Source organism: Lepidochelys kempii, chromosome 11, assembly GCF_965140265.1.
Source record: "Lepidochelys kempii isolate rLepKem1 chromosome 11, rLepKem1.hap2, whole genome shotgun sequence".
NCBI lineage: Eukaryota > Metazoa > Chordata > Testudines > Cheloniidae > Lepidochelys > Lepidochelys kempii.
The window spans coordinates 26,913,065-26,940,418 of NC_133266.1; positions in this window are offsets into that span (position 1 = coordinate 26,913,065).

Sequence of the window (27,354 nt, forward strand, 5' to 3'; positions counted from 1 at the left end):
ACAACACTAAAATTATTGCCCTGCTTCCTGCTCTTCATCTCTTGTTCCTCAATTCCTCAGCTGTATCAGCCTTGTTTTGAATTACAGAGACACCATGATAAAACTATTATTTTTTCCCCTATCCTGGCCCCACTGACTTCACTGAGAGCAGAACTGGGCTCAGTATCTTGATGGAAAATGGAGAGAGAACCCACTAGTATATACATAATACCCATGTATCTCACTGTGTGTATGTGTGTATATGTACACACACACATATCTATCTATCTATCTATATATATATATACAGACCTGTGTATATCTATACACAGGCCTTACTCTTCCATAGTTCTTTCAGTTCAAAGATCTCAAAGCACTTTACAAGCACCCATTGATTAACTCTCACAATGCTTCTACAAAGTAACAAATACCTCTTTTCAGATGAGCAAACTGAGGCACACACGCAGAGGTTAGTTGATTTGCTGATGGTCACACAAGCAAGTACGAAGCAAAGCTAGGAATAGAATCCAGCAGTCCAGACTCCCTGCCCTGTAACCACTCAGCTATTTTTCCAATAGCTGTAGTGAGATAATGTTTTGCTGCAAATAAAAATCTTTTATTTTCCTGTCATGAAAAAGATCTTTTCATAAATACTCTACTAGGCTGCTCAGAGTGTATATGCATAAGCTAGGTACCTTCCACATTAAATTAAAAAATGGATAGTGTCTAACAAAGTATTATTTCAAGAACCCTGGCTCATGATTTTTTATTGCCATCTGTCTCTATTTTACTAATCCACTTGGCTCCGCACCATGGTGGCATACAATAATGAGCAGCTATGGATTTATCTACACATTAAATACTACTACTAATATAGTATAATATTATCATCTGGCATATGCATGATAAGGGACCTCCTCCCAATATTTTTGCTTTTACCACTCCCAGTCTGCAAATCCAATAAGGCTGACATTCCTTTTAACTGATTAGGGTTGGACTGACTCTCTGGAGCTCAATAATACTACTCCTGACTTGGCTACAGCATCACAGAAAAATGATACAAGGTCCTCCCTTTTCTGCCCACATGGGACCTAATCCAATGCCCACTGAAATCAAAGTAATGTTCCAGCTTTTATAACATTCCAGATTGTCAATGTGGAAGCCAGGGACTGAGCTTGAGTCCTAAACCTGAAGCAGAATCCAGCATCCCTGTGCACCCAAAATTTCATAGACTTTTACTGGAGTCTTGGGTGCATAAGTAATGCAGGATAAGGCCCAAGTCCTCTCCACATGGTCAAAAATCATGTTACCACTAAACCAATAGATTAACCCAGACCCTTACTTCTAGCAGCAGCAAAAAAAACACCCCCCATTAAACAGGAAATATGCATTCTAAAAAAGCGTCTGTAATAATGAAGCATAGCTTTAGTCTCAGTGTCTAACATAAGATTTCCATGTTTCTAACTTTAATGATTGAAGCTTGGCTTGGCTTTCAATGAAAGAATAATTACTTGTTTTCATAAAGATGCTAGCACCACTTTGTGAATTCAACAGGAAATTCTTTACTTGAGATCAATCAGTCTCTTTTAACTAATGCACGTTAATTTCACGCTCCCCTCCTTAATTTCAGTACCATCAGTCCAATAGTAACACAAAAACATGAAAGTAAAGTAAAGGTAGCTATTAAACAAACATCCCAAATCAAAAAAATTCAAAGCTTAAAACTCAGTTTTCATTTTGTCTGCCTGGGTTTTGCAAGGTATATGGTAAGTTTCTGAAGTGCTGAGTTTAACAAATTTTGTCTAACTTTCTTTAAAAGGGATTTAAGGAACCCCCCAAATCCACATTTATAGAGGAAAAGCTTTACTTAACTTTCACAGTGGTTTTATACCCTCCATTGACCTAATTTGAGTCATTCTTGATTTACATGTGCAAGTGAAATCAGAATCAGGCCTAAAAGCTTGATGATGGCTACTCTTGGCTAACAGATTTCTGAGATCTACGATAAGCAGCTCAATTTTTGTGATTACAAAGCTCGTCTCTGCTTTTATTTGTTACTGTCTTCATAGACTGGGTCAAACTTCTTTATAGATTAGATGCTGGCTAGTCACTCATCTCTTTTCTTAGCAGGCTGCACTGAAATATAGCATGCATTTCCGCTTCCCGCCTGCCCCCAGGTTTTTGACTTGGTGACATTCTAAATTTGCTTATTCAGAACTTGGGTCCTACAGGGCATTTCAGTAAAATGGAAAGGACTCTTTTCTTTTCTCTTTCTCTTCCAAACCAAATGGTTGTTTTGTTGTGCTGTGTTTTGAAATTGTTTTTTTAGTTACTGTTGTGGAAACTCTCAATTCTTTTAAGTGACTTCAGTTTTGATATTCCTGTTTATTGCTCGTGAAAGTACCTCATAAAAGACTGCTCATCTTGCCTCTTTTTACAACGTACAAAATGAGCAACTTTCTTATTCTCTTTTATAAATGATCACAGGCTGACATTTCAGATCAATGCAATTCCAGGACTGACATAGCGTGAAAAATAAGAAAGGACCAAGAGAACAGTAACCCATTCAAAATATCTTTGTAACAGCCAGCCACAGAGCTCTAAGGCCCCTGCAGATCACTGGTGTTGCAATGGTAGCTTTTCTCTGAAAAACTTGCTGCATTCAATCTGTTCCTTTTAACAGTTATGGAACAATAATTGCATATACTGTGCTCCCAATAGTAACATAGGAGTGACTCTTGTGCTAGTTGTAGGCCTGAGAATACAATTGCAGAACAATTTCTATCTGTCCTTAATGGATTTGTATTGAACTTACAGGTATCACTTTTAGTATCTGATTCTTATTTGCCAATCATGTTATTGTACAGCATCTACCACGCATATTTGTTACTTTAGGTTGTTACTTTAGGTTAATTTCTGAAGAGCCCCACTGTGCTGCCATTACACACACTGAGCAGTACCTGACTTCATGTAATCCCTTTGAAATGGGAATTAAACAAATTGTCTTGCGGCGTAAATGGAAGGTTAAAAGATGAAGTCTCTGGTGGAGCAAAGGGGGATATGAATTCCAGAGCCGAGGGGCCCTTATGGACAACATCCTGAGACAATTTCAGTTGTGACTTATTTGTCAAGAGAAAGCTAGGGAAATTCTCTTCTCCCCATGTCCCTAGCTCAAAAAGTTCCATAATTTACCAGATAGAGAGCAGTCCGTCCCCTCCTACCTCCACCCACTTTATGGACTTTTTTATGTGGTTTACATTATCATTTTCTAATTATATTATGACAGACTAAGTCCTCAGCTTCAAGACCTTTGTGTGTTTTCCCCAAAGAATGTCACAGATAAATCAATGGTATTTAAAAACTACACATGGAATAAATTCTGTGAAGAAAGGAAACTAACAGGCAGAAGAGTTTAGCTTTTTACTGTTACCGTGAAGTTCCACTGTAAAGCTTCATGGAAAGCAAGATTCAATAAAAATAGTTATCAACTCTCCAGTGGCACATGGAGAAAGCGATATACCTCAGCTGCTTGCAGTCATTTAGATGTCTTTTTAATGGAGGGTAAAGCCGTCTCGCTCTTTAGCTTTGGGCTAGCTATTGTTACAGAGAAAGAAAATGAGGTCAACAGAGAACTTTGTGGTTAGGCTCCCAAGAACTAAACATACACTATTCAACATCTGCTAGAAGCTCTGATTCCTCTCAGGCACCTAACAAATGTATAGTTGATCACTGAACCAGAGAGCTAGAGAAACTCTCAAGGCCTCCTGTGCACTTATATTGAAACAATCAGATGGCAGTATCATGCCACCGGCCTCACACATGACTCCCATTGCTGTTGGTGGGATTTGAGAGATGGTGTAAGGGCATGATGACAGAAAGAATATATGTAATAGGAGAACCTGAAGCTGCAGGTTACGTTAAATATTAGTATCATTCTTTTCTGTTTTCACCTTTACGTGATACCATTGCTCAGGAAACTGACAACAAGGTCGTGCATTCAATTAATGCTTTATTTTCTTCCTTTTTAAATTTTCCTTCAATAGTGTCATTCACGTCAAATTTATAATTCTGGAAAGCACTGAGAAATGTTCAAGAAATCCAATAGAATAACTGTACAATGAATCAAAGCCTACAAGATCTATGCTAATAGCATAACTGGACAATGATTGGAAGTCTATGCAATCCATATGGGACATTACAGGAATGATAGGACCTGCAAATCATGTGGAAAACCCTGCTAGAAAAGCATGATCATACTATAAATCTTACAGATTAATAGAAGAATCCCGCAAAAAAGAATAGGAAAAATAAGAATCAAAACTCCTTCACCATCCAGAGGCCTAGAAAGGAAAGCATTTTTGTGTTAAGTCTCACCCTTGTCTTTGTCATGCGATGAGATATTCAGTTGCTTTATCTTAAATTGAGGATAACATTTTAGGTTAGTTTATTTTATAGTAAAAATTAGTCTGAATTTTGATTTTTTTAAATGAACATTTTTGCCAAAACTTTGAATGTTGGCTAAAAAAGTGGGAAAACGTTCAGTGGTATTTTTCTGATTCCCCCACCCTGGTTTTTGAAGCTGGGTGACATTTTTCAGATTTTGAAAATTCAGTGGAAAATAGCATGGTTTAAATAGTTGTTGTTTTAGTTTAATGGTTACTTGCTAAAATTATTCCAAACCACTGGGAAAGAAAAAATGTGTTTTTTAAATGAGGAGATGGACAGGAGGAGAAGTGAACTGTTCAGCATATGATATATGTTCTTCTTAAAACATATTGCTGGACATCTCAGGGACAGGCCTGCCAGTGTTAAGTATTTTTTTGCAAAGTAAAAGGTAGGAAAAAATTTAGTCTAGCTGCCCTCTCAGATGCCTATATACCGTTTCCAACATTTTTCCTATCAATGTCCCTCTTTTGCATTTTCCTGACAAACACAGAACACTGGGATACTTATAATGTGTGTTTCTATGTGACTTCTACATGACACGCAGTGTGCTATGCTCTACCAGTGCACGGAGTTTCTCCCATGTAAATGAGCATTTTTTTATGTGTGCCATGGGCCTGCTTTCATGCAGCTTGCTTACAGACTGAACTGTTGTGCAATGTATCTTGACACCACATATGGTCCCCAGGGTTCTCTCAGGGGAAAACTGAAATCTATTCTGTGATTTTTAGCCATGTGTTTCGGGAAACAGCTTGTCTTTCTCTCTTCCACTGTAATAGTCACATTTGCAAAGATTAGTGTGATGACCAGGCGTCGGCAAGGGGTAGAATAGATGAGCTTTTCCATCTCTAATTTCTACAAGTTATGAAGAGGCCGTCTATGTTGAAGTAGCACCAATTTGTCTGAACTGTCCCTGCAGAGGGACTGCAGAAGAAGTGGCAGCAACAATGTCATCTAACTGCATCTTTTTTTGGCACCTCTGCCCTTGTGAAACAGGCATGCCATCTGGTGAGCAGGCACAATGCCATCCGAACAGATGGGTATGAGTGTAGCTAGCTATGAGACCATGTAGGATTATCAAATGTGGTGTTGAGCAAGGATTTCCAGTAAGGAATATCAAAACAAGTTTTCCTACTGAGCTTTTGGATCTATGGTTAAAGAGACATGCCATTTGGCTCTTTAAACACAGTCCCTAAAACCTGGCCAAAGTACAGCACAGTGAGACACCAGTGTTTTCTGCTGAACAGGACAAAAGGGCCAGGAACACTGGTCTATTGGCCTCCTCACAGAGTCTTTTGGTTGTACAAGACTGCAGAGTGACAACCCAATATTAGCAGTTAGAATAATACTAAGAGCCAAAGTATGAGTCCTGCTTGGATGCAGGTTGGAGTGGTGAAGTGAAACAATTTGTTTTTAGTGAGCTGAACCCTGTGTCCAGAAGATTTTATGAAGAAAAATGTGGATGCTGTCAAAATAGAGAAAAAGTCCAGTGATTTCTTAAAATAAGCATGATCCTGATGCACAAACGATCATTTTACATCAAGAACTTTACTTTGTTTTCAAGTTCTGTGTAAGTAATTGTAATCATAAGTGAAGAAAAGCACGACAGCGGTTTGTGCTAAAGGACATCTATGACAGAGTACCTATTAATGTTACATCAATGTTTGCTTAGAAACTTGACATTCAGGTAGGTTATTTGCCTCTTAATATTTAATTTCTTTCTCTATATTTGGCTACATAGGGACACCAAGGTCTTATCTACACAAATAAATTAGAACTACCCTTAAAATTCTACAGCAGCACAAACAAGCCCATGTAGACAAGCCCTCTGTTTTCAATCTTCTCACAAAACCAAAAAATTTTAGACTACGGGACTGATCCTGTATCGGGACCATTCAGAGGGATTACATCATTGCATGAATGAAGATGACTCATGTGAATAGGGATTACAGTATTGAGGCCTATCAAGTGTTGAGTGACTTAAAGTGACAGTGAAGTCAATGATTATTTATTATTTGTGTTACACCAGTGCCAGAGACCCCAATGAGGACTGGAGCCCCATTGTACAAGGTACAAATATATAATATACATAATCTGTAGACCTGAAATTGTTTTACAAAGGAGGTAAGTTTATTTAGCACCATTGTACATATGGGGAAACTGAGGCACTCAGCCATGTAGTGACTTGCCCTGGCCACCCAGCAGCGTAGTGGCAGATCTGGAAGTAAAATGCAGTTCTCCTGAGTCCCAGTCCAGTGGCATATTCATTAGGCAACACTGATTCCACTGAATAGCTTATATGCTATGGGCCAGATTCTGGTAACCTTATTCATGCTGAATAGTGCTTTGCTACGTGGGTGATCCCATTGAAATCAGGGGAAAAGGCTCTTCCAACAGTGACAGGGGGTGAAATCCTATCTCTATTTAAGTCATTGACAAAACTTACATTTGACTTAAATGAAGCCAGGATTTCACCTAGGACTTAAAGCTAAAATACAGTGGCAGCTGCCCTGAGAGTGCAAGACAAACTGTACATGACAAACTGTACATGAAAGTCTAATAGTGTAGATTTCTAAGAAGAAAGATCGGGAGTGGAGAGAGAAATTGGCATCTTCCTATCTCCAGTACATCAACATATGTGTTATTAGCAAATTGATAGCATTACTTTGCTGCATCCTTTCATTGTGCAATATCCCAAGTGAAAGTTTGTTTGATAAACTGGTGATTAAACTGCTGTGTCTGTTACAGTTGCAGAGATAAGTCAGGGTGGGATAATGTGGTGCAAATCTTCATTAAATTCTACAACAATTAAAATGTCTAGATTCTTTTTAAAAAATTCCCACCACATTGGTTGTTCTTACAGTCTTCTTTCCAAATTCCCCTTTTCATAATGTATTGCTTTTCTCCTCCAACCTACAGATCCTTGTACCTTAAAAATTGTCCCTCTTAACCAATGGTGGGCATCTTGCGGCCCGTCAGGGTAATCAGACTGTTTGTTTACATTTGCACTGCCTCCCGCAGCTCCCAGTGGCTGCGGTTCTCCGTTCCCAGCCAATAGGAGCTGTGGGAAGTGGTGCGAGTAGGTGGCCACAGGTTGCCCACCACTGCTCTAGAAAAAGAGGGCTGGACACAGCTCCCTACCAAAATCAACTGGGTGTTGGGGTTTGCTACACATCAGGTATTCCTCTTCTCCTCAGTGGATTACCACATGGTCTCTTGAGCATTCTCAGGGGTGGGCTCAGCATGTGTCTCTCATGATCTGTCACTGTACTCTAATCTTTGCTGGAACTAATCATTGTTCTCCTGCTTCCTCCAGAAGAGGATAGTGTTCTGAGCAAGTTCTACATTCCTTTTCTCCTCTCAGAAAAGCTCTTTCACTTGGGTTAGCAGAGAGCCCAGTTTGACTGAGCCATGTGGTAGGCTGAACAGACTGCCAATCAATCAAATAGTAAAACAAACTAGGATTTAACAGAAACACTTTATTTACAGCATTCCCCTGTGACATTGCACTCTATATGATTTTATTAAAATATGCTAATAAGTATGAATATAATGTAACTGGAATATACTTCATGCAAAAGGTCTCTTGTAAGGTATCATTACAAAGTTTATAATCTACTGAGTGTGGTCATCCTATTTATCACTCCTATATCTGAAACTAGAAATATGAAATATAACTCTGAGGGCCTACTGTAATTATGCAAAGTGTGGGCTATTAATGGTGGTTTGGAATCTTGATGGCTCCCATCAGCCAGGATAACTGACTGTGGATGGCTCTGTTTGCAGGCAGGCCTTCCTGTGAGTCAGGCTGGGAGGAATGAAGGCTTGGGATCTCACAGGACATGTGACCATGTCACCTGGTACTGAAATCCATCTTAAACCTGGTGCTTTTCCATTTAGAAGTGGGGGGTGGGGACCCAGAGAGACAAAAGATTCCCGCCTTATGCCAAAGCCATATAAGGGGGTGGAACAGAACAAATGGGGCTGCAGTCATGAGAAATCTCCTAGCTACCACCTGAGTTGGAACAAAGGCTGTACCAGGGGAAAGGATTGTGCCCAGACTAGGAAGGCATCCAGTCTGTGAAAGAAACTTATTGAACCATCTCTGAGGGTGAGATTTTATCTGTATTCAGTTTTATTACTGTATTAGGCTTAGACTTGCATGTTTTATTTATTTTACTTGTAATTCACTTTGTTCTGTCTCCTATTACTTGGAACCACTTAAATCCTACTTTCTGCATTCATTAAAATCACTTTTTACTTATTATTTAACCCAGAATATGTATTAATACCTGGCGGGGTGTGTGTAAACAGCTGTGCATATCTGTCTATCAGTGTTATAGAGGGCAAACAATGTATGAGTTTACCCTGTATAAGCTTTATACAGGGTAAAACGGATTTATTTGGGGTTTGGATCCCATTGGGATTTGGGCATCTGAGTGTTAAAGGTAGAACACCACTTAAGCTGCTTTTAATTAAGCTTGCAGTTTGTGGGATGTGGTTTAGACCTGGGTCTGTGTTTGTGGCTGGCAAGTGTGTCTGGCACAGCCAGGCAGGGTTCTGGAGTCCCAAGCTGGCAAGGAAGGCAGGGGCAGAAGTAGTCTTGGCACATCAGTTGGCAGCACCAAGGGGGTTTCTGTGATCCAACCTGTCACCCCCCCAACCCCTATGTGCACACACACAGAATAATGCAAAAAGATGCATTTTAAAAAGTTGTAGGCTCAGCTCACCTCCTTTCTCCCACCCTAAATTCTCCAGACCCCACTCCAGCGCCTTATATTGTCCTCCACCTCAACAGACACACAAGGGGGTTCTTACAGCAAACAAAAGAAAAGTTCTTTCCTCTCTTTCTTCCCTTATGAGTAAGGGGAGTTCATAGAAAAACAGAGAGGTAAAAAGAGGGTTTCAAAAAATAATTAGATAAGTTCCTGGAGGATAGGTCCATCAATGGCTATTAGCTGAGATGGCCAGGGATACAACCCCATGCTCTAAGTACCCCTAGCTTCTGATTCCAGAAGCTGGGAGTAGAGGACAGGGTCTAGAACATTTCATGATTGCCTGTTCATTCCCTCTGAAGCACCTGGTATTGGCCACTGTCAGAAGACAGGATACTGGGCTAAATGAACTACTGGTCTGACCCCCTATAACCGTTCTTGTGATCTCACACAGTCTTCCTAGGTTAGCCCTTTGTCCTTAATCTAGAATGGGGTCTACCTCCAGCCCTTCCATATGGATTATATTGATCTGAGGCTAGGTCTTGAAGCTTCAGGAACAGTGAGACTTGTTGCTATCTCCCTCTCACCACGGCTGTCTCAGTGGTCTGAAGAAAAGCAGCCTACTTCCTGTGGCAGGTTTTCCTTTTTAAGCTCCCCTCTCCAGGCAGAACAAGCCTTGCAGATGCATCTCATTGGTGTTGAATAGGCCCAGAGGATCTCTAGTCTCCACTCTGCCAATGTGAGGGTGTCTACCTTCAAAGGGACCCATGCTTAGACTAGGGTTTACACTGGTATTTTGTGGGAGAAGTCCTTCTGCATTCAGGTTTCTGAGGGACTGTAGAAATGCTATAAGGGTATGGTAGCCAGAGCTGCTCCTGTTGCTTCACTTGACAATTAATTGAGGATGGAAAATTGCACCTTCAGAACCAGAGGCTGGTTTTAAAAATCCTTGTCAGTCACTCTTGATCTGATTCTGCCTATGGAAAAACACTGGGTGACTGCTGAAAGGAAGTATCTGTTCAGAATAGCAAGCCACAATGGCCACTGGAGGGTCATACTTTTGGTAGACCAGTATTTGTAGAGGTAGTTTTGGGATTAAAATTGATAAAATGACAGGATTTACAACATTCCAAGGTAAAATACAGCGAATTATTGAGAAAGGGTCAAATGCAGTAATATTACTAGCTATGGGCCTTGTTCTCATTCACACGAAGGCCCCTCTACACCACTCTGGCACTACTCTTTCAGCAGGTGTAAATTATATTTGCATCCTTACAATCAATAAAAAGCCTATTTGCACTGCAAGAGTGGTATGAAAGGGCTTTACTATAAATGAGGATCAGACCTTGTGTCTCTGACACAGGTATGAGCTAAAGTACAATCATTAGTTTATTTCATCAATTTGTTTAGAAGAAAAACAGGATATCATCACTTCTTTTTTCATATATGAGTTGCATCAGTTTATTGTTTGAACGGATGAATGATCTGTACAGGAAATGTCTACAGGTAAATTGTTCCTTGAGCAAAAGCAAACAAGTTAGATGATGTGAGACCTCTGATTGGATCACACACAATGTACAAACTTTGCGGTTTAAAAGGTCCCTACTTTGTAATTTGACAGCTCGTGTCTGCAAGTTTCTAAACTATTACAGAGTGTACAGAAACTGCTGAGACAAACTGCTGGCTGTGCAATATGTCTGAGAGATGGCAAATGCGCAGAGTGATATAGAGCTTACTATTAATATTGTATTCAGGAAGAGGTTAAAATCCAGAAGCCCTCACTGGTCTGGTGGCAGTTTGCTGATCTGTGGGCTGTACTGTTATATTCACTAACTTGTTTGGAAGATAGTCAAGTTCTTTTTAAAAAAGGACTACGTGTATTTTAGACCTGAATCAAGATTAACTTGCTTCTACTTTTTGATGCCATCTACTTGTTAGATATGTAGCTGAAAGGTGTCCACTAAAGAGAAGGATTGAAGACTTGAGAAATAAGGAAGGTTCACCAAGCAGCATGGCCTACAATATTTCCTTCTGTACAGAATACCTCACTAACAAAGGCTTAAGTCACCGTGCCTGAATAGAACACTTTATTTCACTAACAGACTCTCTGATCTGGGGTGTAATCCCACCATTGCATTTATGTAAATAGCTCTTAAATCATATGACTGAGTAGTGGGCGCATTCCAACAGAGAATCGGGTTACTCTTGGTAAGAACATTCGACTGGCTAAGCAGCAGTTCTGCAGAAAAGGACCTGGGGATTACAGTGGACGAGAAGCTGGATATGAGTCAACAGTGTGCCCTTGTTGCCAAGGCCAACGGCATATTGGGCTGTATTAGTAGGAGCATTGCCAGCAGATCGAGGGAAGTGATTATTCCCCTCTATTCAGCACTGGTGAGGCCACACCTGGAGTATTGCGTCCAGTTTTGGTCCCCCCACTACAGAAGGGATGTGGACAAATTGGAGAGAGTCCAGCGGAGGGCAACGAAAATTATTAGGGGGCTGGGGCACATGACTTATGAGGAGAGGCTGTGGGAACTAGGGTTATTTAGTCTATAGAAGAAAAGAGTGAGGGGAGATTTGATAGCAGCCTTCAACTACCTGAATGGGGATTCCAAAAAGGATGGAGCTAGGCTGTTCTCAGTGGTGGCAGATGACAGAACAAGAAGCAATTGTCTCAAGTTGCAGTGGGGGAGGTCTAGAACGATATCAGGAAGCACTATTTCACTAGGAGGGTGGTGAAGCACTGGAATGGGTTACCTAGGGAGCTGGTGGAATCTCCATCCTAAGAGGTTTTTAAGGCCCGGCTTTACAAGCCCCTAGCTGGGATGATTTAGTGGGTGCCGGTCCTGCTTTGAGCAGGGGATTGGACTAGATGACCTCCTGAGGTCTCTTCCAACCATAATATTCTATGATTCTATGATTCTACAGTTGTAGCACAGTACAATATCAGCTCTAGAGTATTCCATGTCTTACTCATGGGCTTGACTGAGGGAAAATGGTACAGGGCCCATTCCCACCCCCTTTATAGTCAGTGGCAAAACTCTCATTGATTTCAGCAGTTCAGGAGTGGTCCCATTCTGCACTTCATATTTTAATGGGAACAAAGAACAAATGAACGTAAAATAAAGGAAAAGAAATAGAGTCTTCTCTATAAATAGCTTTTAATATTTAGTGTCACCTGCCCACATGGGTCAGATTTGACATGACTAAGGTTCTCTTCAGAAATAGTTGACTGGAAATAGAAAAAGGCAAACTTTAGTTAGAGACTATGAGGAACACTGTGGTTATTACAGTCTTGTAAAGAAAACAGAAATGGGAAGATATATTGGGATGAGAGTCTGACTGCAAGGTGAGAATACAGAAAAGATACAGGGAAATATTCTCCCTCTCTGTCTATATATTTTTCCTCCCTTTATACTAGGGCAAAGTCCACAGAAGGGTGTAATCATGAGAAAATGGTGCAGCACTCAATGCACAAACGAACAGTAAGCGTCAGAAACAACTCTAAGGAATGTCTCTGTAATCTACTATACAGAAAGGAATGTCTCTCTAATCTACTATACAGCCATATACAATTATTAAAGGCATACATTTTCCATTGGTGAAGCCAGATCCTCATTGAGACGACCAAAGGAGCAGTGTGCTCTGATGTGATGAAAAGCTCTCTTTCACCATATGTGATGTTTAACTACAGAAAATATTTTTTGCCAATAAATAATGCATTTTGGAAAAGCAAATAAGAAACTTATTGCATAAGAATCTAAGAGTGCTCTTTGATGAAACAAAAAAGCAAACAGCTTGACTGAGCTTTTACATATAGAAGTCTCCTATATTGTTTGATTTTAATTTCAGATCTTAATTAGAGGTTAGCCAAAGGTAATTGAAAAATAACTGAAATGAGAAGTTACAGGAATTGCACACACATCTGCAAATTTCAGTGAACCACTCCTTCAGTGAGGGTAAGTTTTCTACCATCGGCTGAATAGATTTTCTCTTCATTCCTAATCAGGAAGAATTTTTTCTGAGATTCTGACTCCTTCATGACCAGAAAAAAAGTGTAATTAGAATAAAAATGGTGTCACTAAACTGGCTAAAAATGAAGTGTTTTGGTACTGCTGAGGTAGAGCAATATTCAGAACAAAGGCCCAATTTTATCCATGCAAGTTGTTCTATATAAATCAAGTAATGTCAATGGAGCTAGTCACATAAGTACATTGAGCACGATTTGGCCACAGTGAATGGCATCATCATTGTCCTCTAGTTCTATATGTTATATTTGTTAAGGCCCTGATTCAGCAAAGCATTTAAGCATATGCTTATCTTTATGCACACAAGTAGTCCATTGAGGTGAAGTCCAGTGCATAAAATTAAGCATGGGTACGTTGCTGAATCTGGACCCAAATCCTCACATTCTTACTCAGTGGGTCTATTTACATAAGTATTGCTCAGCTAGAGTAAGGGTTGCAGAGTCAAGCTTCTAGTTTTTATTCTGTTCTCTCTCAGGGAAGACTCTCATTAACTCAGTAGGAGTTTCACCGGAGTGAGGACTTCACCATTTGGTTCTTAATGCAGCCACATCACCTCAGGCTGTAATATCATCAGATTGTAAATTAAGGGCCAGATTGTGCTCAGCACTTTTGTAGGAACACAAGAGAAAGAAGGGCACAAGTAACTGTCTGGCTGTGAAGGGCACCCCTTGAAGGGTGACACAGCAGCTATCGTCCCCTGTACACCATGAAAGCCTGGAAAACACTGTGCACAGTATGACACAGAAATGTACATGCTTTTCCAGTGTTTGGGGATCTTAAGAGGATATGACTATTATTAGCATATGAATATTTTATTATATATATATATATATATATATATATATATATATATATATATATATATATATATATATATAAAGGATCCCATTGACTTCACTGGACTTTGAATCAGACCCTATATCCCCACTTGTCTCTTGAGTCCATGTATATTATGAGCTTTTCAGGCAGAGACTTGCATTTTAGATACCTTCTGTAAAATGACTAGCATCCATCTGGGTGGGCGCTATACAATACTTGTACATAATGTTAGTAATTACAACAAACTTGTATGAAACAAGCCCAATGACCTGTGCAAAGCAATCTATTAATAAGTATCCTTTTGATAAATTTCTCTTTTAATCTCTTGCTCTTTTCTTGTGAAAATACCCATTGTAAACTTAAAAAAAACATTTCCTTTCCTTACCAAGGTTATTTTCAATTTTTTCCTTTCATTTCTAATGGAGCTTGAAATTAGCATAGCTTTTATTGACGTTGTTTATGTCCTCTTGTGTACACCATGCTCATGGTGGATGGAATTAGCTCATCTCTGGGAATGGGATCTCTCTGGTGATGGCTGCAGCAGAGCTGTTGCCGGCACAGAGTGCCCGAGGCAAGCAACAGCAAGGTTCGTTGCCCGGTGTGCGTCACCCAATAATCACAACGGGGTGGAGAAGCAGAAAAGTTTATTTGAAGCTTCAATATGGTACAGGGAGATATTCACCTCAAATCCTGTACACAGAGCAGGAAGTTACACAGACTTTTATACATTCTTTCTTCAGCATACTTATCCAATAGCAGGCTGCCCTAAGTATCCATATAGCCAGCCAATCCAGATACTGGCTAGTTCCCTTTTGCTTTGTACCATCTGTTAAACCATATATAAAGCTGCTTTGTTCAGCAGTGTTTTACCGTATCTGCCCTGTCTGGCCTTGTTTAGTTTCAGACAGTCTGATTTTGCAACATATTGTTGCAGATCCTCAGCATAACTGCTGCGAGTGCCTCTGGGTGGGGGGGGCAAGGACACTTGGGCCTAGTGCGAGGGGGCTTCATCGACACTCGTGGTCTTCCATCCCCTCGAATTACCTAGTGGCCATGCCCAGTGTCCCCAGCAGAGCCAAAAGGGAACAAAACACTGTAGGAATTGCCTACAGTGTAGGAACATTTTATGTTCTGCTGTATTGTATTGTGGTAGATCTAAAAAACCTCCAAAATTGTACCAAAGGAGATTCCCGAGCACATGGAAACAATTGTAATGTACCCTGGGCCTACTCTGTGCTTGGCAAGCAACTCTTCAGACTGACCAGCCAAAGATCTGATTTTAGGTGTCCCATTCTGATTTTTTTATTATTGTTTGTACGCTATTGTTGTGGTGCCTGGTGTGTGGTGCATAGCAAGGACTAGAGGAACTTGCAACCTATGGCAGAGGGGATCAGAAGTAGGTGGACCCAATGGTGGGTGTAGACATGAGCATAAAGAACAAGCCCCATGCTGTCATTCCCTCCTTCCCACAGCCCTGTGGAAACCCTTCAGTGGAACTCCATGTTGTCAGGGGGTTGAGCTGTGGCTGGAGGGGGCAGAGCAAACAGCATGGACGCTTTCTGACTAAATCCACAGACCTTCACTGAGTAAGTTAATGACGGTTTTGTCAGCATTAATAAGCCTCTTTCCCCCATTTGTAGTTAGCTCAGGCATGTGATATGGCACGTACAGTTTGAAATCTGCTTTGGGGCATTTGATGATGTACACTGACAACAATTTTGAACAAATATTCATGGAAGATTTATTCCACTATTCAGTCGGCTCTAACTGTGACCTTGGTATTGTGCATTAGGTTTGCCTGAGCATATTTTGGGGCTGGTTTACTGGCCTTCATAACATCAGATCATATTGCCAAAACAGGGACTCTCCCTTAAAAAAAATAAGATGGGTGGTTAAACTAAGTAAAACCAAACTTTCCTCACAGCTTTTCTCACTTCACTGTCAGCTATATTTCCCACTAGTTCTCAGCCTCCTCTTTCCACTAAGAGATGACTGGGGCCATCTGGGCCCTGATTCTGGGCTTTATTGCATTCCCTTTACAGAGGCAAAGCAACTATTTAGGGGCTGCACAGCTTATTATCTGGCCTTTGGAGAACACATCTGGCATAGGAGGACTGCCTGAGTGCCATAGGCCCAACGTAATAACTCTTCCCCATGCAACCCCTGGTGTAGGTGTGTGCTAGAGGAGAAGGAGGTGGATATTAGGAGTGAGAGGATGTGGCAGGCCCAGAATTCCAGAGGTAAAAAAATCTCTTGGGTTGTGTCTTCTGTGCATTGTTTCTTAAGATGTGCGGCACAGAATATGGCCCCTGGCTTCTTCCAGGCTCCTGAGTACCATGTCTCACCAGTTATGTAGATTGTGATTGTTTTAGCTTGTCCAGCTCCTAGCTTGTCCCCTGTGTCAATGACATTATGAATATGTAAGTTGTTTGTAAGCTAGCAATAGTCAGTTCTGCAGTTGGGATGGTATAATTGCACAATCCAAAAACATCAAGGCCCAAAAGCAGCCTGACGATAGCCTTTCATTATGTGTTTCTTCTTACTCTAATTTTCATAGCAAGGCAGCTGATTTATTCAAGCACCACAAATGGCAATCTACACATGAGTATTAACACAATTATGCTTTTCTAATTAGGCCAGTTCTTAGGCTGTTTAGATTTTTTATTTATCAGATCCCATGTTTGCTGAAGGCTGAATCTGAGATTTAAATCATATTTTTCTGTCTGTAAGTCACCACAATGATTTGATATATTATCTGTTTTAATGGATTTTTACTGGAGCTGAGAGAATACCACAAACTATTCTCTATGAGGACTCAGCTGATTTTTTTAATGAATTCACTTGGGTTTTCTTCATTCTCCTTTTTGCATTCACTTATGATACATATTTGAGTGACTGCATTTTGCAGGCCCAAATGTTCATGAAGAGCTAATTTCAAAGCTGCATTCATGAATGGTGAATTTTAAAGTGGCACCAGAAGGGATTTCTGGCTCATCTAATCCTGAACAGAAACAATGTCATGTGACTTATCCGACCAATAGCAACAGCTATCTATGCCCTTAGGCATGCTATATCACTGGTCCAGAGCCCCGTGAGGGCTACCACAGGTCTGACAGCCAGATGTGTCTTAAGGCTGCTCTCCCTGGACCACTTCCTACCACCCCACAATTGTCCAAAGTTTGCCATCTGTGGCGAGGAGATGTGCAGGGGGTCAACTCACAGCAGTGGCATAGCTAGCATGGGACATTTGGGTGGGCCCCGACTTTGGGTAGGCAGGCAGTGACAGGGGGGCCATGGGGAGAAGGGGCAGAAGGGATTGGGGGGCCTGCCTCCACCCACCCCTCCAGTCCAGCCAGCCTTGTGGGAGGCAATGGATGCTCTGGCCAGGGGCCCCCCAGGGCGCCATGTGCACACCCAGCTCTGGGTGGGGACGCCAGTCTCCAGCGTGCACGGCTCCCGGCACCCAACCCCGTCACATCACCCTACTCCGGGCCTGACTCTCTGAGGTGGCAGGCCTACATTTTTTGATGATTGCCATCGTTGGGCGGGCCCAGGCTCACCCGTAGCTACACCCCTAGCTCCCAGCTTCACACTTCTTTGTGGCCATTACCATGCAACAGGACACCTTTCCTGTTCACAGTGATTTTTGTGTGTGTGTGTGTGGTGTGTGTGTGTGTGTGTGTGTCTTTTCATGTGTGAAGCTCACAATGTTCAGATCTCCTTTTACCACTCCTCAAATTATATGTACCTTGGTATTAAAAGTTCAAAAATATCCCAACCAGTGGAATTTTCTCTTCTCTATTTTCCCAAGGTGTGTGCTGGCATTTGCCCACTTCATTTCAACATGACTGCCACCAAATTAACCCTTCTGCTTAACCATTTGCTCCAACTTTCATTTAGTTCAGACACTCTGCTTTCTTGCCCAGACCGGAAGAAGATCTCTGTGTAGCTCGAAAGCTTGTACATTCCACTAAGAGAAGATTCCTTCACCCACTTTGTCTCATAAAATAGTATGACATACTATTTACTACAGTCTGAAGCCTTGTAGCTTTTGTGGGGCTTTTCACTATACTTGGAATATCATGAATAATTTCCTGTACCAAGTGGATCAGGGTAAATGTTCAAATAAGGTCAGGAAGGAAGCAAATATAATCAGTTCTAAGATGTTGTTTAAAAAATCTCTTAAAAAGCAGGTCACCAAAATGAAAACTGGTCCCAAGTAGAAATGGGATGTTAAGGGAAAATAGGCCAGGTTCCTAATTATTCTTGATAACAGTACAGAGAAATTGTAATCTTTATATGGGGTAAACATCTTGAACAATATTGTTATAAGATATTCATTACTGTGCAAACAAACAAGCTTTCCTGCATTGCCAGGCATGACAGTTTTCCTGCTCAAATTAATTTTAAATTGAAGAAATGAATGAATTGTGCTCAAATGAATATTTGATTCCCAGGATACCGTGGGTTTCTTTTTGATGGATTTCCCCTTTAACAGCCAAATTCTGCCCTTGGATGCATACAGACACAGCTCCCACTCCAAGCCTCCAGACTGCTGATTAAGCATTGCATGCTGGGGAAGTTTGGAAATACTTTTGATCATGATGTGTCAAAATAGGAACTAGCCATTTCACCCTTCACAAGGCAGAGTTACTGGTATAAACAGAACATTAAATACAGTGAGGTGTTTGTGTTCAGTACAGATTTAGAGACTAATCCAAAGAAATACTCTATTGATTTCATTGGGCTTTGGATCAGACCCTTAGAGCCAAATTCTGCTTTCAGGAGCACAAGTACAGCACCTATTCAGTATAGCAGGAGTAGGTGGATGCATCTTGGTGCATAATAAGGCCCTGACAACTAAAATGATCATATTAAACACTATGGGACAAATTCAGATCTCAGCTCTAATAAATTTGTTAGTCTCTAAGGTGCCACAGGTACTCCTGTTCTTTTTATGACTTCAATGGACTGTCACCAGCACAACTTAGAACAAAATTAGGCCTTGTATTGGATATCAGGCTGTTGTAATATCTTCTCTTATTTATTGCTCAGGATAATATTTCTAACATATCCAGTGTATTTATTAACTAAAAAAATATTTCAGAACCTATTTTTGTTTTAATCACTTAGTGGGATTAGTGAACAGTTTGTACATTTGTATCCAGCCTCTAAACTTAAACAGTTTATTAGCCAATACAGTAAGTAGGAAAGAAAATCCTCCAATTCTTTTAGGGCCAGAATCAATGTACTAATACAGATCTGACATTTATTGAAGCACCCAAGAGTAGATTGAACTGACTGTTTGGCACTGATGTCACTTCAGCTTCTTTATGTTATTCAGATTCTCTTTCCTTTCCTTTCAGATAACCTTGAAGGGTGATGTACATTCACATGTAGCCATGAAAACATAAAGCTGAAGAACAAACACATTTTATGGGAACAATTTCTGTCTCGACAGACAAACACAAATATTGTGACATTGAACTTTATGCAGGTGAGTGAGTTTTTCAGAGGTTTAGTGCATGTTTGCAGTCCCAACCTGTTCAAAAAGGACCAAGTTCTGTTTGTCTGTCATACACATGACCTCTAGGGGATAATTTGTCTGAGTAAGAAGAGCAGGATATAAGCTAAAATGTGGAGCTTCGAGTGTGCTAAATGAAGAGACTATTAAACTTCATTTACCATTTACAGGAAAAATAGGATAAAATCAATGTGTGTGTGTGTGTGTGTGTGTGTTTCTGACTCAGGACAATATTTGTGTCATCCTGATTCCATCAGATTAAATACTAGCTACGTGCTTTTATGGCTTCTATCACCACAATATCTGAACACCTCACAGTCATTACTGTATCCTCAGAACAGCCTTGTGAGGTAGGAAAGTACTAGTGTCCCCATTTTACAGATGGAGAACTGAGACACAAGGAAAAATGAAATGACTTGCCCAAGGACACATAAAAGTCTATTGCAGGCTCATTCATTGAACTCAGTTCTCCTGAGTCCCTATCCAGTGTCTTAACCAAAAGCCCATGCTTCCTTGTATCCCTCTGCATGTTTCCAGTTTTGGTCTGATATGCTTTTTGTCTGTAATGCACACAAAGCAGAACACAGATTTTTAAGAGAGGCTGCTGTCCTAAGCTCTGACCTTTCTTGGGTTTTGTTTCCTGCTCTGTGCCAGGAATGAGTATAAAAATAAGTGTTTGAAGTAAAGGAGACCTAAAGAAGATGTGCTAGCTAAGAGTCAATGAGTAGTCAACCCCTATTAAGCTGGCACTGCTTTTCTCCTTTGGACTGCCCATCAGACATGAAGCAAACCTTACAAAATTCACCCATCACTAAAGATTAGTTTCTTGACTGGCTGATCCAGCCCACTCTGTGCTGTATAAAATCAAACTACTTTATGAAAAAAGGAATTTAGTTTCAGCTCCTTTTTTCAGTGAAACTTATTGGAAATATAGCGTTTTAGAAAAGACTCCAAGTTATAAGCTTAACATTAAAACTGAAATGGAGAGTTTCAATTTGATGAGAAAAGTAGTGATGCACAAAAGCCTTATCTTTGCCCTTTAGCTGTCTATTGGGTATAAGTTAACTGAATTCAGATTTGTGCTGGGCTTCTTTGAATTATTAGAAATTAATATGAAAAAAATCTTGTGACAGTGATGCAATTCCCAGAAACGGTCCCACCAATCTTGCATCATGTTTAAGGGGCTTAATTTATTTGGTCTCACTCTGTGTAGAGTAATTCTGATCTGCTAATTAGAAAAGTTGAAAGTATTCCCCAACCATACCTTACACATCAGACATTGCTAGTGCAGAATGACAAGTTCAGTAAGCAAAGCCAACAAAAGCCTGTGCTGGAAAGGCAGAGATATGTAGATAGGAAAAAGGGCTCTAGAAAGGAAATCTGACTTGATTGAATTCTTGGTTAAAATAATAAGAAGGTAACTAGAAAAAGAATACTTGTGGCACCTTAGAGACTAACAAAGTTATTTGAGCATAAGCTTTCGTGAGCTACAGCTCACTTCATCGGCTGCATCGATGAAGTGAGATGTAGCTCACGAAAGCTTATGCTCAAATAAATTGGTTAGTCTCTAAGGTGCCACAAGTACTCCTTTTCTTTTTGCGAATACAGACTAACACAGCTGCTACTCTGAAAGAAGGTGAACTGTCTCCCTTTGGTACTCTGAATATAATGCTTTCTTCTCTCTCTCTCTTTTGATCCAGGATTTCCATATTTCTGAAACTACACTGTTTCTTTCCCTCTTACTCTATTAACTGGACATCTTTCCTTTACTGAAACAGACAGCTAGTGTTTGTCTTGTTAGCAAAAAAGATTTTGGTTTAAATATCTCATGATTTTGTAGGTGAACTCCTTCCTAAAAGGATGCAAGGTTTTTACATTATTGATCTCTGCTGGCTATAGAGTTGGAAAAGGTGATGTATGATGAAGACTCAATTTCACATTACAATTGTTCTGGTAGTAACCCACTTGATGAGCAAACCCCACAGGATTTTGGGGCGCTGCAGGGTGTCACACTCTGTACCTTGGGGAACACCCAGCACGCCCATGTTCATCCTTATCAAATGATTGTGTGGTATCCAATGCAAAGCTTGTTATGTTGGGTGTCTTTGGAAGGCTCATGATGTACTGAGCGTTGTTGTTATAGTGATGTGATAGTAATTGTTACAGTAATGTTATAGTAATATTATAGGTTATAATTTCATGTATATAGTTATAAGGCTGAAAATATATCCTCATGGCTTAAAGCAAGCCCAGGCAAAAACTCTCCAAGGTCAGAGAGGCAGTTCACACCTCATCAGGTCATGTATGGGACAAATCCAGCCCAGCCTCACAGGAACAAAGGATGCTGGCCTAGGCAGCAACAAAAGGTTCTGTTGGTCTCTTGCGTGAGTCACCCCCCCCCTCCTTTGGCCAGTTTGGGACTGCGATGAAGTAATGCTCACCTGACTCTGAAGGGGGCAAAGCCAAGAGGGAGAAAGAAAATGATAAAAGGGAGAGACATTTGCCATGTTCTCTCTCTCTCTCTTCCACCTCCATCTACAAACACCACACCAAGCGACTGAAGCGCTGATCAAAGGGGAGAGCCTGGCTGAAGAGCCCTAAATTTGTAAGGGCATTGAAAGTGTTAAGATCAGCTTAGAATGAGTTTTGTTTTTATTTTATTTGACGAAATCTGACTTGTTATGCTTTGACTTATAATCACTTAAAATTTATCTTTGTAGTTAATCAATCTGTTTGTTTATTCTACCTGAAGCAGTGCATTTGGTTTGAAGCATGTCAGAGACTCCCCTTGGGATAACAAGCCTGGTACATATCAATTTCTTTGTTAAATTGATGAACTCATATAAGCTTGCTGCATCCAGCGAGCATAACTGGACACTGCAAGGTTCTTAAGGTTGTGTCTGGGACCGGAGATATTGGCTAGGGTCATTCGGTTGCACAATCCAAGGAGCTGCTTACATGCTAGAGGCTGTGCATTAACAGCCCAGGAGTGGGGGGTCTCACAGCACAGCAGGGTAAGGCTGGCTTCCAGGGTCAAGGATTGGAGTGACCTAGCAGATCTCCGGTCCAGATAACACCAGAGGGGAACATCACACAAGGATCTTTAACTTAGGTACGAGGAGCATTGCTGCAGAGAGAGAGAGAGGTAACCAGCTTAACCATGAAAGTTATTTATTGCCAGGTAATAACCATACAAGGGGAGCCAAACAAACAACACAGTTATAATATTAAATCTAACTTGATTACGAAAGTCAGGTTTAGAAAACTATAACTGATTGCACAACTCAGGGTCAGAAGGCTATACCTAGAGAGAGAGAGAGATTTAGGTTTTTACCACTCCATGAAGCTTGAATCGATCGGGGTTCCCAGGTGGTGGTGGTAGCTGAGGGAGTGCTGGAGACAGGCAGAGCCCCTAGCATGATCAGTCAGGAGAAGATGAAGTCCCAATAGAACTGATGCAGATTTTGGATCCAGGCATCAGAGCACTCACTTGAGTGTGGGTAGGGGTTTTTGTAGGGAAAGAACACTGGTTCAAGGGAGAACCCTAGATTTGTTTGTGAGTAAACTGATGGCTCAAGGGAGTACACTAAAATTGTTTTGTTCAGGCTAGACAATAGGAACTGATCATTCCTGGCTACAGGCGGTGTTCGTTCGAAGGAGCTTACAATGCAATTTAGGCAGCTTCAGTATTTTGGATACCAACAAAGGATTTATTTCTAGAATTGGTCTGATAACTGCTGAGCTGGTGTGTGCAGGCATGGGTTTATTAATATCTGGAGCAGAGATTCCCCATCATGCAGTACTTTCCTGCTTTTCTGGTCCCAGAGTTCCATGCGATCCTTGCCTTGGACTCTCTGTTCTCCATCTGTATGCTAATGGGGATGCCTTCCTGTCCCATCTCCAATGCAAATGAGGCTAGGGGAGTTTCCCTAATCCTGTCACCCTTGTCCAGAGGGGTTTAGATGTGTCTCTCCTTGCCTCTTCATTGCTTTTTTAAAGTTTTTCTTCTGATCTGCTTTGGTTCAAGGAGAGGCTGGAGGAGGGGAGGGTCTTTTGTGAGTCAGACAGGCTGGGTACTGCGCCCTGGTTCCCCAAAAACATAGAGCTGATAGGACAATTCATTCAATCCTGAGTTTATCTCACTAGTGATACAATGTGTTACCTATCTGGCCCTTGAAAGGGCTCCCCAAAATTTGTGTTTTCCCTTCTACAAATGTGTACGTATGTATGAAGTTCCATAATTTTATTCTATCCACGGCCATTTCTAGTCATAATCTGTTCTTGTTCCCATTACTGACAGAACAGGTGGAATTGCTGAAGCTGTTGAAATCTGAACATTCGTAGTGTATCAGCATAAAAGTAATTTAGAACAGGTGCTCAGGTCATTGTGATGCACAGGGACAATTCAGTGTTCATTGTCCTTTCCAGTAATACTGCTGTATGTGCCGTGTGGGTGGAATTAAGAGTGGGAAGGTGTAAATACATTATTAGTTTGAATATACACCATGTAGAAGTATTACTGCAATGAAAACTTGCTCTAGTGTTTATTGACACTGTTTGAATTGGATTATTTCCATGTTACAAAGAAAGAGAGAGGGAGGGGATTGGTGTCTACATTTATATTAACCTTTAGGATTTTCTCGTCCTGTCCTAGCACTCTAAGATGAAGGATAGAAACCAAATAAACTTATTCCTGCAAAAGAAAAACCAAGTCCATCTCCACTTCTGTTCCTTCCCTCTTTCACCCTCTATCAATATGTCCTCCCTTGTACCATAATTAAGTTACCTCTCAATCTTCTCTTCTGATAAGCTAAACAGATGGAGATCTTGAAGCCTCTCACTGAATCATTTTTGGGGCTTTTCTCTGCACCCTTTTCAATTTTTCAACATCCTTTAAAAATGTGGTAATCAGAAATGGAGACAGCACTTCAGTAGTGGTGTCATCCCTACTGTGCACAAAGGAAGAATCACCCCCCTTTTACTCACTGCACTCGTGTTTATACATCAAAGCATTGCATTGACCTTTTTTTTGCAATGGCATTGCACTAGGAGATCATGTTAAGTTGTTTGTCCACTATGACTCCTTAAATCCTGTTCAGAATCTCTGCTTTCCAGCAGATAAGATCCCCCATTCTGTAGGTATGGCCTGCATTCTTTGTTCTTAGATGTTTGACCCTGCATTTGGTTGTATTAAAATGCAGTGTGTTTGAATGGGCCCAGCTTACCACGCAATCCAGATTGCGCTATATGACTGCCCTGTACTCATCACCATTTACCACTCCCACCAATCCTTGTGTCATCTACAGAATTTATCAGCAGTGATTTTATATTTACTTACGATCATTAATAAAAATACTTAATTGCATCAGGCGCAGACCTGATCCATACAGAAGCCCCTATTCAATGATGATTCTCCACTGACAACTGTTTTATGAGATCTGTCAGTTAGCTAGTTCTTAATCAATCTAACATTTGCTTTCTGGATGTTGTATAGTTCTAGTTTTTAATCAGAATATTAGTTTTTTTAGATCAGAAATTAAATTAATTCAATTCAATAAGCCTTCATTGATATGACAAGCTATACAAATGTTGCCTAAGTATGAAAACAAGGCAGAACATTCAGGTATCTTCAGAGGTATGTACAGGCCAGGGCTATGCAATGATTGGGGTTTTATCTCCATGTCCATTTATCATTACTTTCCATTCCACATCCAATGGCAGGATGCTGTATAGTATGACACATCTCTGCTATCTCTCTCACATTGTTAGTAAAGACCCATTTTCCTCTTATTCTTAGCCAGACTTCCCAATGTCACCTGCTTCCCCTCTACACATTCCCAGACAAAAGAAGAAGCCAGGAGCTTGCAGCAGAAGGAGTTGAGTCATGCTGGGAGTGCAGTCATGTGAAGGAAGGGGACATTTGTGGCTATGGGGACACAGGACCAGACATAACTTACTGCAGACAAGTGTCCTAACCTAGACCTCCCTCACATACACCCTACCTGGTGGCTAGAAACCCTCCTTTCTTCTGGAATAGTCAGTATCCCAAACAGGCAAATGCTTCACTTTCTGAAAGTAACCAGTCCTGTCCAAACTCCTGGACATTTGCCAGTATCCAAAGGGTTAAGAAATATATAAAGGAGGGCAAATAAACTTACAAAAATAGCCAGAAACTATGAGTCTCCTACAACTGCAAAAAGCTGATAAACTGCAGGTGTGTCCCATATGAGCAAGGGAGTGTGAGGCCCATATTACAAGAGCTATAACATTGATACATTAATCCCAAGGGGTACTTGAGCATCTGCTGTATTGAATGAAGAAATGGTTTTCTTTTATTGTGGAGACTAAGCAAAGGAACATGCACCTAAAGCAAATATATAGATTTATGAGTAGAGATGGTCAAAAAACTGGGAGAAAAATATAAACACTTTAAAAGATTTTGAAACAATCTTCATTCCACAGGTTTTGAAAAGGAATATTTTTCTATGTGTTTCTGAGATCTTTTGAGAAAATGTTCACTGAAGGTTTTCTCAATTAAAAAATTGTATTTTGGTAATTATTCACTTTTTTTCAAATTTTCTTTTCCTTCCCTCCTTCTTCCTTGCCTCTGAAAAAGGAGAGAAAAGGGAAAAATAGATTTAAAAGAACTCTAAAAATGTTCAATTTCTAATTTAACTGAAAAAAATGGAGAAATCTGAAAAATACTAATATTTTCATGAAAATATTGAATTTCAAAATAGGCCATGGAATGGACAGTAATGACAAATGACAAAGAGCCATGGGGATAAACCCCCAGCCATTGTGTAGCTTTATCCAGTACCTGCCTCTGACAGATGCCAGAAAGTCCTGCCTGTATGCTTGTATAGTTTGTCATACCAATAAACCTGAGTGGAACTGAATTGAATTAATTGAATTTCTGATTTCAAAAATTAACATTTTGATTAAAAACTAGCATTATACAACATCAATAAAGCAAATATTAAATTGATTAAAGCAGCTAACTGACAGATCTCAAAAAATTGTTATCAATAGGGAATCATCGCTGAATGGAGGTGTTTCTAGTGGGGTACCAGAGGGATCAGTTCTAGGCATGACACTATTAAATATTTTTATGACCAGCTCTGTCAATGAGTGATGAGGTATAATCTCCCTCAACAAAGTGCAGAACAATAGGAAACACTGAGCCCAAATTCTAGCTAGGCATGCACACACTATAAACCATTTCACAGCTACTGTAGGGTGATTAGATAATCACGTGTACTCTGGTCTACAGCAACAGTTCTCAAACTGTGGGTTGGGACCTCAAAGTGGGTCGCGACCCCATTTTAATGGTGTTGCCAGGGCCAGCATGAGACTTGCTGGGACCCAGGGCTGAAGCTGAAGCCTGAACTCTACCTCCAGTCAGGGTGGCAGGGCTCAGGCTACAGCCTCCTCAGTCCCCCACCTGAGGCAGTGCAGCTCGGTCTCCATCCCCATCCCAGGGAGTCATGTGCAATGAAGTTTGAGAACCCCTGCTCTCCAGAAAGGCCACTTGAGAGGTCCTTTGGGACAGAAGCTGTTGAATAGTGTAATGGAGTATGGATTAGGGGCCGAACAGCCTGGTCTCTATTCACATGCTCCCATGCAGCTGTCCAGATCCAGTCATGGTGACTACATACACGTACTGTGCATTTTAATTCTACTGTTGCCATGGACAGAATGCAGGGCTGGTACCAGCAATGATATGATTGAATGTTAATTATACTTTTCTCCATGCATCTGAAGAAGTGGGTTTTTTACTCACAAAAGCTTATGTCCAAATAAATCTGTTAGTCTTTAAGGTGCCACTGGACTCCTCATTGTT